Source organism: Nesoenas mayeri (genome assembly GCF_963082525.1).
Source record: "Nesoenas mayeri genome assembly, chromosome: Z".
In the NCBI taxonomy this organism is placed as follows: domain Eukaryota; kingdom Metazoa; phylum Chordata; class Aves; order Columbiformes; family Columbidae; genus Nesoenas; species Nesoenas mayeri.
The window spans coordinates 21,277,424-21,287,830 of NC_137542.1; positions in this window are offsets into that span (position 1 = coordinate 21,277,424).

The window sequence follows — 10,407 nt, forward strand, 5'->3', positions numbered from 1 at the left end:
GATGTACAACAACATGTAAAAGCTGTTGGTGTTGTTTTTTTTTTTTTGTGGGAATGAAGTGATTTTCTAAAGAATTGTATTCATTGTGTTTCAAATCCTATATTACTGAAAGGAGTAATGAGACATTACACTTTCTTTCAAGTTTTTGTTTATAAATTCTTTGGTATTATTTCTGGATCTAACCATATTTCTAGGAAGATGCTTAACTAGAAGGCAAATCTGTGGTGTTGAATATAGTATTTAGAGTTCTATAGTTATAATATAGAGAAATATATGTGTGTGATAAAATCAATCCTTTGTAGCAAGGCAGATAAATGTTAAATTACTTAGTAACTACTTGAGAAATTTAAATGTCAAGTACCACTTCTAATGCTTAGTTGGTCAACTGGGAGTTTTTAAGTATTAAGGATGAACTCACCACTCATCATGTAAGCATAGAAGTTAGCAAATCTAGAGTAGATGTGGTCAGATTATTAATTAAATGTCAGAGAGAAAAGTACTTCAAAGCTGAAACTATGAGTATCATGGCTAGATTATTTTTCTCATCATCATAAACTCCATAAAATATAAATTAGCAAAGGAACTAGGATGTCTTTCATAATCAGTTTCTCACTACTGTATATTGCTTCAGTATAAGGAAATAAACAGCAGTCCAAATGAAGAGGATGTGTGCTAAAAAATACTTAAGTGCTGCAAATATGTAAGTAATAAAAGGTCAGTTGAACTATACTATGTATCTTCCTGTATGTTTTTGTAGAATCATAGAATTATAGAATGGTTTGTGTTGGAAGGGACCTTCGAAGGTCATCTAGTCCAACCCCTCTGCAATGAGCAGAGACATCTGCAAGTAGATCAGGTTGCTCACAGCCCTGTCCAGCCTGGCCTTGAATGTTTCCAGAGATGAGGCATCTACCCCCTTTCTGAGCAACCTGTTCCAGTGTTTCACCAGCCTAATAATAAAAAATGTCTTCCTTATGTCTAGTCTGAATCTCCCCTCCTTTAGTTTAAAGCCATTACCCCCTCTTCTATTGCTACAAGCCCTAATAAAAGGTATGTTCCCTATCTTTATTACAGGACCATTTTAAGTAGTGAAAGGCTGCAATGAAGTCCATATGGAGGTTCCTGTTCTCCAGGCTGAAAAACCCCAACAGTCTCAGCCTGTCCTCACAGCAGATGTGTTCTAGCCCTCTGATCATTTTTGTGGTCTTTCTCTGGACCCTCTCCAACAGGTCCATGTCTTTCCTGTACTGAGGGCTCCAGAGCTGGACACAGGACTCCAGGTAGTGTCTTACCAAAGTGGAAGTAGAGGGGCAGAATCACCTCCCTCAACCTGCTGGACACACTTCTTTTGGTTTAGCCCAAGATACAATTGGCCTCCTGGGCTGCAAGCACACATTGAAGGCTCATGTCCAGCCTTTCATCCACCAGTACCTCCAAGTCCTTCTCTGCAGGGCTGCTCTCAATCCCTTCATCCTCTAGCCTGTATTGATAGCAGGGGTTGCCCTGACCCAGGTGCAGGACCTTGCACTTGGCCGTGTTGAACCTTATGAGGTTCACACTGGCCCGCTTCTCGAGCTTGTCCAGGACCCTATAGATGGCATCCAGGTCCCTCTGGATGGCATCCTGCCCCTCAGGCATGTCAGCTGTACCACTCAGCTTGGTGTCATCCAGAGTTGCTGAGGGTGCACTCAGTCCCAACATCTATGTCATTGATGAAGATATTAAATAGCACTGGTCCCAATACGGACCCCTGAGGGACACCATTTGTCACGAGTGTCCATCGAGACATTGAGCCACCAGCCACTACCCGCTGGATGCAAACAATCCAGCTAGTTCCTCATCCACTAAACAGTCTACCCATCAACTCTATACCTCTAATTTAGAGAGAAGGATGTTGTAGGGGACCATGTCAAAGGCTGTACAAAAATCCAGATAGCTGACATCTTTAGCCCTTCCTTTGTCCACTGATGTAGTTACTCCATCATAGAAGGCCACTGGGTTGTTGAGTCAGGACTTGTCCTTGGTGAAGCCATGCTGGCTGTCTTGCATCACCTCCCTGTCCTCCATGTGCCTTAGCACAGCTTCTAGGAGGATCTGTTCGATGATCTTCCCAGGCACAGAGGTGAGGCTGACAGGTCAGTAGTTCCTGGGATCCTGGGAAAAAGGGTGTGGCAGGATGCAAACCCCCCCTTTCACCCCCTCCCTCCTTCATCATGGAAGGAGTAGACACATCTCCCTCTCTTTCTGCTACTTGAGGCTAACAGCTTCTTTTGTTTGGCCCCAGAGCACCCTGGCCAGGGCCATTAGGAGAAGGGAGTCCTGAGGCACCAGGGAGCCGCTGGGCACCTGCGGCCAGTGTGGGGGATGTTTGGAAGCTTCAGGGGCACCCTACAGCCAGGGTGGGGGTGCAGAGAAGCTTCTGGAATGCCTACAGTCAGATCTGATCAGCCTATAAAAAGCAGGACTCTCGTCGAGACTTTGCCCGTTGTCATGGGAGCACGAGCAAGATGCTGCCGCTGAGTTCCCCCCCCGGGATGGAGACTCTGCTTGCCTTGCCACCACGTATGTGAGTAAAATTTCTCCTCGCAGGATTGCAAGTGTATTTACTTTCCATGCACATATGCACATATAACTTTCCATGCTCAATATGAGCCATGCCATGCCATGATAGGTTAGGCTGTGCTATGCTATGCTCCATTCCATTCTGTTCCGTTCAGTTCCATTCTGTTTACAGCATATTACTTCCCCGGCTGTGACAGCCGAATTTACAGGAAAAACAAAAGTGAGAGAAAATTAAGCATGCTGTTTTGTTAACTAAAGGCTATTCTGATGACTGCTTCCATACAAGATCTCTATATTTTGTTGGTGTTAAGATGAGTGCATCCGTCACTCACTATAATATGTTAGGATGGAAGTGCTAGAATCTAACTTGGTTCATTTGAATTATTTGCCAGGAGACTCGCTGGATTTGTTTTTTATTGTTGTAGTTGTAATATATAGCTGTCGCACCATCTTTTACAGTTGCATATTATCAGCTACTATTTTGCATGGAAGCTAAAGTTCACTGTTTTGGGAGGACACTTGCACATGCAGACCTGCAGACCACAAGTAGAAATGCTTTTTCATTTGTTCTGAGCAAGGTTTCCTGAGGCAGTGGAAAGTGGCTCGAGTAGTTTCAACATATTATAGAGTGAAATACAAAACCAGGGAGTGGTAAGGGAGCCATCCAGTGGGCTGTTGTGGAACACATAGCCAAGACAAATAAAAATTAAATAATCTGGGAGTTTTTTCTGCCTTTTTGTTTGCAAGATGTTGAGTGTTGTCCTTTTGTCCAAAACCTGCTTGTACAATGAATTACTGAATTACTTTACTTTTTGTGTTCATTGTAAAGAATTAATTTTCCCAAAAACTTGAAAGTTTTTGAAGATCACGGTGTGGAACTGCATTTTCTAGAATAGTCATTCCTTTTTTTTTCTTTTCAGTTTATGTAATGGAAAGGGAAATGTACCATATAAAAATTAATGAGGTTGGAAGATGTTAATTCATCTGTTTGATTTCTATTCTGAAATACAGTTTAGTCATAATGTTTGTAGTTTTAATTGTGTGATATTTTAACTGAATTTAAAGGCTTCCCAAATTCTCATTAGAGATTTATTTAGATTATTTTCAAAGATTCTTACAAATGATTTATGGATGATTTATATATTATTTGTTCATTTACCAGAGTAAACTGAAAAGCAATGGAAAATATGACTTTCAGTGCTTGTAGCAGCACAAAGTCTAAAATCCAGAATATTTTTTGTTATCACTCAAGGAATAAGGAGACATTGCCGGTCTTTCCTAATCTTGGAGAAAAAATGTTAATTGAAAAGAAGATTAGCATCTAACTTCATTTCCAATAACCTAGCATGTAGTAGATTCTTCCTATCATTCTTACTGATCAAAATTTGATCAGGGATCAGTCTTCAGTAGAAACACTTGACTTTGTTTCTTGGCAAAGAATGGCTTAAATAGTTATAATGTTAGATAGTCACAAAGTCAGCAAAACATACAGCTGAGCAACTGTTAATTGAAAAGGTAAGAAGAATTAAGTACAATACCAGAGACGGCTTTCAAATTTTTATTTCTTCTGTATGGTATGCTTCTCTGAGGTGCTTCTCTTCTGTTCACCATTAAAAACTGTTGGTGTAAAACAGAACCTTTTGCTGAAGCTCATCTGACATAACTGTAAGTGTAGTTTATGAAGTAAGACTCTCCTTAAGTTTTTTATCTAAGGCAATTTCAATAATTTTGTCTTTTTTATTCACCTTTTACTAAAAGATAAGCAAAGCAAACTTTGGGTATTTTTCCTAAGTAGCTCAAGAACGTATGTGGGAAAACCTCTGAATCTCGCCAGGTTACAATACCAAATAATTGATGTAGTTCCACCATGAATAAAAATATATCAATATCATGTACTATAAGAATTTGAGAGCTTTAAGAATATTTTAATCACGCCTTTAAACTTGTTTATTTATTTTACTACAGAACCTGAAGCCCATACATCTCTTACGGGTCTAAAACCATGCACATACAAAGTTGACTAGTACATATGCAGTAGTTCAGAGTGTCATTCCTTAATGCTGTAGTATATGAACTATATTTCTGGCTGCCATAGCATTACAAAGCCTTACGTCGGTTTGTTCAGTATTTTCCTCCTGTGAATCTTGTCGTACCTATGCAAATTCGCCCGTTAGACAAAAAAGCCTGGCTACAATTTATCTTCTCCTGTGTTTGCTGAAAGCTGTGGTCAGAATTGTTTTACGTTCTTACAGTCATATTTTTCTACTGCTCCAGTTGATCTTGGACTATTCTGGGAGCACGCCTTAGGTTAATGAAAATATGTTTGCTGCTGTTGCATTCAAAATACAGTTATTTTATATTTCAGAGAGGAAGAAAGGCTGGATTGGATAATTCCTTTCATATTTATGGTAATATTAATAATTTATTTTCGCTGAGAAGTTAAAGCCCTTGAAAATCATATATTCCGGAAGAAACACTCCTCTGTTTTCATCTTTTTACTGCTCTGTACTTCGTGGATGGTTGGCTGAAACTGAGCAGATGCTGTTCTTAGGTGCAGTTTGGTCCCTATTCTTTATATGACCACCACATCAATGACATGTCTAGCTCAGGTGGTTTGCTGGTATTCCACACGTACAAACTGGAAAGTGCCTTTCTGTAAGAAAACCACAGTACGTAGGCTGATCCCTTTAGAATCATAGAATCATTTTAGTTGGAAGAGACCCTCAAGATCATCAAGTCCAACCATTAACCTAGCTCTGGCACTAAACCATGTCCCTAACAACCTTGTCTAAACTACTTTTAAACACCACCAAGGCTGGTGACTCAACCACTTCCCTGGGCAGTCTGTTCCAACACTTGACAATGTTTCTGTGAAGAAATTTTTCATCATATCACCAGTGCCAAGTATAGCGGCAAAATCGCTTCTCTAGTCCTGCTGGCCACACTATTTCTGATACAAGCCAGGATGGTGTTGGCCTTTTTGGCCACCTGGGCACACTACTGGCTCATGTTCAGCCGGCTGTCAATCAACACCTCCAGGGTCCTCTTTCCTCCAGGCAGCTTTCCAGCCACTCTTCCCCGAGCCTGTAGCGCTGCCTGGGGTTGTTGTGACCCAAGTGCAGGACCCAGAACTTGGCCTTGCTGAAGGTCAGAAAATTGGCCTCAGCCCGATGATCCAGCTGGTTCCGATCAATCTGTAGATCTCCTTTCTACCCTCCAGCAGATCAACTCTCCCACCCAACTTGGTGTTGTCTGCAGACTTACTGAGTGTGCACTCAATCCCCTCGTCCAGATCATTGATAAAGAGATTTAACAGAACTGGCCCCAGTACTGAGCCCTGGGGAACACCAGTTGTGACCAGCCACCAGCTGGATTTGGCTCCATTCACCACAACTCTTTGGGCATGGCCATCCAGCCAGTTCTTTGCCCATCACAGATGCGAGGGTGAAAAATCATGGACTCCACACAATTCAATATTAATTCAAGCGAAGGCATTTATTACAGAAACAAGCCTCCTTATATATGCAGTTATTTCCTGATCACACGTCCACGCTCCAAGCATGCATTAGCTGATTGGATATTGTCCATGTTCACGAGCTGTCCACGTGCCCGAGTCTCACTGGTAATAGCTCTGTTGATTTACATCTTGTTGAGGCCCTGTTATTGTAGAACTGCCTCACTCCCACAGCAGATCCTGTTTTCAGCTTTCAGGCTGGCCTTGAAATTCCTGGATAGTTCAGAAATAAATCTCCATCTAATAGAAACCCATCCACTCAACAACCTCAAGAAAATCCCTCAAATCTCCCACACACAGAGTACACCCATCCAGGCCATGAGCTGCCAGCTTCTCCAGGAGAATGCTGTGGGATCTGGTGTCAAAGGCTTTGCTGAAGTCTAACTACACAACATCCACAGCCTTTCTCTCATCTACTATGTGGGTCAGCTTGTCATAGAAGGAGATCAGCTTGGTCGAACAGGACCTGCCTTTCATAAACCTGTGCTGCCTGGATCTGATTGCTTGTGTGTCTTGTATGTGCCATGTGATGTCACTCAGAATAATCTGTTTCAGCCTTCACTGGCACTGAGGTCAGACTGCCAGGTCTGTAGTTACCCAGATCCTCATTCAGCCCTTCTTGTAGATGGGTGTGAAATTTGCCAACTTCCAGTTGACTGGTACCCCCCAGTTAGCCAGGACTGATGATAAATTAGTGAAAGTGGCTTGGTGATCACCTCCACCAGCTCCCTCAGTACCCTTGGGTGTATCCCATCTGGCCCCATGGACCTGTGTGTGTATCAGTGGTGCAGGAGGTCACTAACCATTTCCCCTTGGATTATTGAAGCTTAATTTTGCTGCCTGCCCCTGTCTTACAGTTCAGACAGGCTGGATAAATAGAACTCAAGTGGTCTTACTATTAAAGACTGAGACAAAGAAGGCATTTAGTACCTCAGCATTTCTCGTGTCCCCTGTCACTTCTGTTAATCAGGAAGAGCAATACCTTCATAGTGGTTATTTGTTGCCATAGGCAGAGTCATACATGTGTTGATTTAAAGGTGCACAGTGCAATCCTGTGCTGAACTCTCTATTTAAATGAAGTGAGGTAGAAAATGATATATCAGGATCCTCTGCAGCAGGGATGGTCTCCTGTACTTATCTAACTATACTGTAATCCCAGAAGCTCTTGAAATGTGAACCACATTTCATATACTTATCTCACAGGAAGCACAGCTCTCTATTTTGAATAAAACAGTGCCATTTTATTTTGTCCATTCTGTCAGTCCAACAAAGTCCAGTTTAGGCTGTTTTAAAATATATTTTCTGCAAAGTAACTGCTTTCAAAAGCAAACATTAAGGAATTGTAAATAACATACACTTCGTTAAAAGGAAAAATTTGATAATTCAATTAATGCCAGCAAAATAATTCATGCTGCTATTAGACGCAAGTCTTTCAGTCCTGATACAGTATACACTGCATGCCACATTTCCTGCTAACTCAAACCAGAGAGAAAATGGTGCTTTCTCTTTTCTCATGGTAATTTTATTCCTTGGTCTCCTTGCTTCTCGTTTTCCTATTGCTGATTATTTTTTTGGTAGTATTGTCTAGAAGAAAATGGTTTCTTTCCAGCAGTGGGCTTTTTTGTATGTTAGTGGACAGAATATCAACAAATAGACCTTCTGTACTGATTTCCAGCAGAACTGAGAGGAAGTAATGCGAAACATATCCTTCTTGCATGTGTTTGTAAAGGTCTGGGGATGGTGAAGAAGTATGACTTCTGAATGTAACAAGAATTTTTTTTTAAATGGTAATTTAAGAACATGTAATCATTTCCCATGCTGGAACTGATACATAAAACACTCAAACTAGAATGACTCTTCTGGTATAGAATCTATTGGCTTTTTTTAAATATTAGAAATATATCAGTATGTTATAGGATTCATAGCTACTATATGAGTAACTCCTTTATAGCAATTAGACTGCTAGATGAGAATGTAGAACAGTGCTTCTTATAATCTCTTTCAGCATCTAAAGCAAAAGGGACACATCTTTCCATCTAGAGATTCAGTTTTTGTATCATCTTCCCACGCAGTTGTTAACAATGAGGTGGAATAACTGATCTTTTCCTAGACTCTGATTATGGGGCAGCACTAAGCTATATTTGATTCATCTGTTTGTTGAACTTACCAGCTATGAGAGACTACAAAGCATTTTAATAGTGGGCCCTGAGAAAGAGGCACTTTATTTCTGAAATTAATATTGAGCCCATGAATTCATATTCCAGTTGAAGACCTATTTTCAAAGTAAATTGTTTTCAAAACATGCATTAAAATTCCTTTCACGTTTCACATCTGCCTCCGACCTTCTTTTGCCAAATGTGAGGCTTTAGCACTGTATTTTCATGTTTTAAGCAAAGTTATTCTCTTGTTCCTATGTTGAAGACTCATTCAAACAGAAGAGGATTGAAATACAGTCTTCATTGTGCCGCTGAACCAGCAAGTGTTCAAGAAACAGAACTGTTGCTGGGAGATCTGAGAAACCACAATTCACAGTAGCCCTAAGGCCTTTCTGGAGTCTGCCTCTGCCAATGCCAGCAGGTTCCAAATGAAAAAAACTCAGAGCCACTGTTTTCTTAATGCCAACTCCTCAGCGCTGCCACCCTAACCTGGTTAATCTGGCCCAGAGAGTGATATGCTGCTTTTTTAATTACCTCAGGCACTTGTGTGTTACCAGCATGCACCCCTTTTTTAAAAGTATGATTGGTGATTTGGCCTATTTTAGGCCAAAGTAAGAGCAGTGTGAAAAACATTTGTCTTCTAATGCATGCTGAAGCATAATATTCAAACCCAAGGAAACTGATGATGGCAGTAGCACAGCATTTAGCAGTACAGTTTTACTTAGTATCTTTAAATGTAACTGAACTTTACCATTCAGCAGCAGAGCATAGAGGACTCAGGAGCAGCTCTTCCATTATGGACATTGGAGTTCCTTACTAACACATCTTTACCACAAATCACCTTGGTAGTATCTTTATTTTCTTTGTGATGACCACAGACAGCAGCAGTCCAAATGTCAGCAACACAGTGGGCATTATAACTACAGAAAAGGATGGTGCTGTAGCCCCCTGGGAGGTCGACACTGGCTAAAAAGCATCACGAATGCCACTGTTACATCTCAGACAATAGCTCACATTGCAATCTCTCTGTCTTTGCCCCCAAAACGCCTTCATCTGAGTACCTTCTGCCTTCTTTGACAGTTAAGTAATGCACGGAATAGATTGACGTAATAAAATAATTTTAATATTAACCATTTATAAACTAGCATTTCAGTGTACAGCAAATAATCTCTTTGTTTGCCAAATGCATATCCCAATGTGATAAGGTGTATAATTTGGTTTAACAACAGAATTACACTAATATGTCTGTGGATTCTCTTTATCAGCAACTCATTAGATGAACAGTAGCTGTTCTGCTCATTAGCTCTAATACTACAGAATTGTCCACAAAGTAGCTCCGTGCTGGGAGTGGGATAATTGCTCATCAAGAGTATACTTCATCCTTACTGTTAAAAAAAATGTTATTAGAGTTGTTACAAGAGTAAAAGTGTTCATTGTATTTATATAGTGGTTAATGGTCCATAGTCAAAACTGGGACCTCACTGAGATGTTATTCAAACAGAGTTTATTTAGATTTCTATTTAAAGTAAGGCATTATAAGAGTGTGTAATAAATGACAGGATAGCAAGAAAAGGTTATAGTATATTTTTGTGTCTGTCATGCTCTCTTTTCTAGAGCATTATACTTTTTATGGATTTTAATGCATTTTGTTATTTAAGGGCAAGCATAGGGAGTAAAAGTCTTTCAGGGCTAAGTGACTAGATTATGCCTCTAATTTCAAAATCAGACTTTATGACTCAGCTGATCCCTTCCATTTCCATGGTTGTCATCTATTTACACAGGTGGTTAAAAACTTACAGCAATCTGTGGTAACTTCCTGGCCCTATGAAATTCAATTTCAACGTCAACTTCAAGTCATATTACTAGGCTTAAGGTACTACCATATGGAACCTGAAAAATTATGACAAGTATATTGAGATTAATCCTAAATTACAAATAAAAAGATTAATTCATCATCATGAATTAAAGTAATCCTTTCAGAATTGGAACAGATGACTAAAAGACAAAAAAGAACACTGTCATATTGTCTGTTTGCCCTTAAAAATACTGGGTCCTGTCCTGCCATAAAAACTACAGGAGTGAAGCCCAAGATACATTTAATTCAGTGTGAAGCTAAATATACTGGCACTTGGGTTTGCAGAAGGCTTATAATGAAGATATGGTTTGTCTGTATTT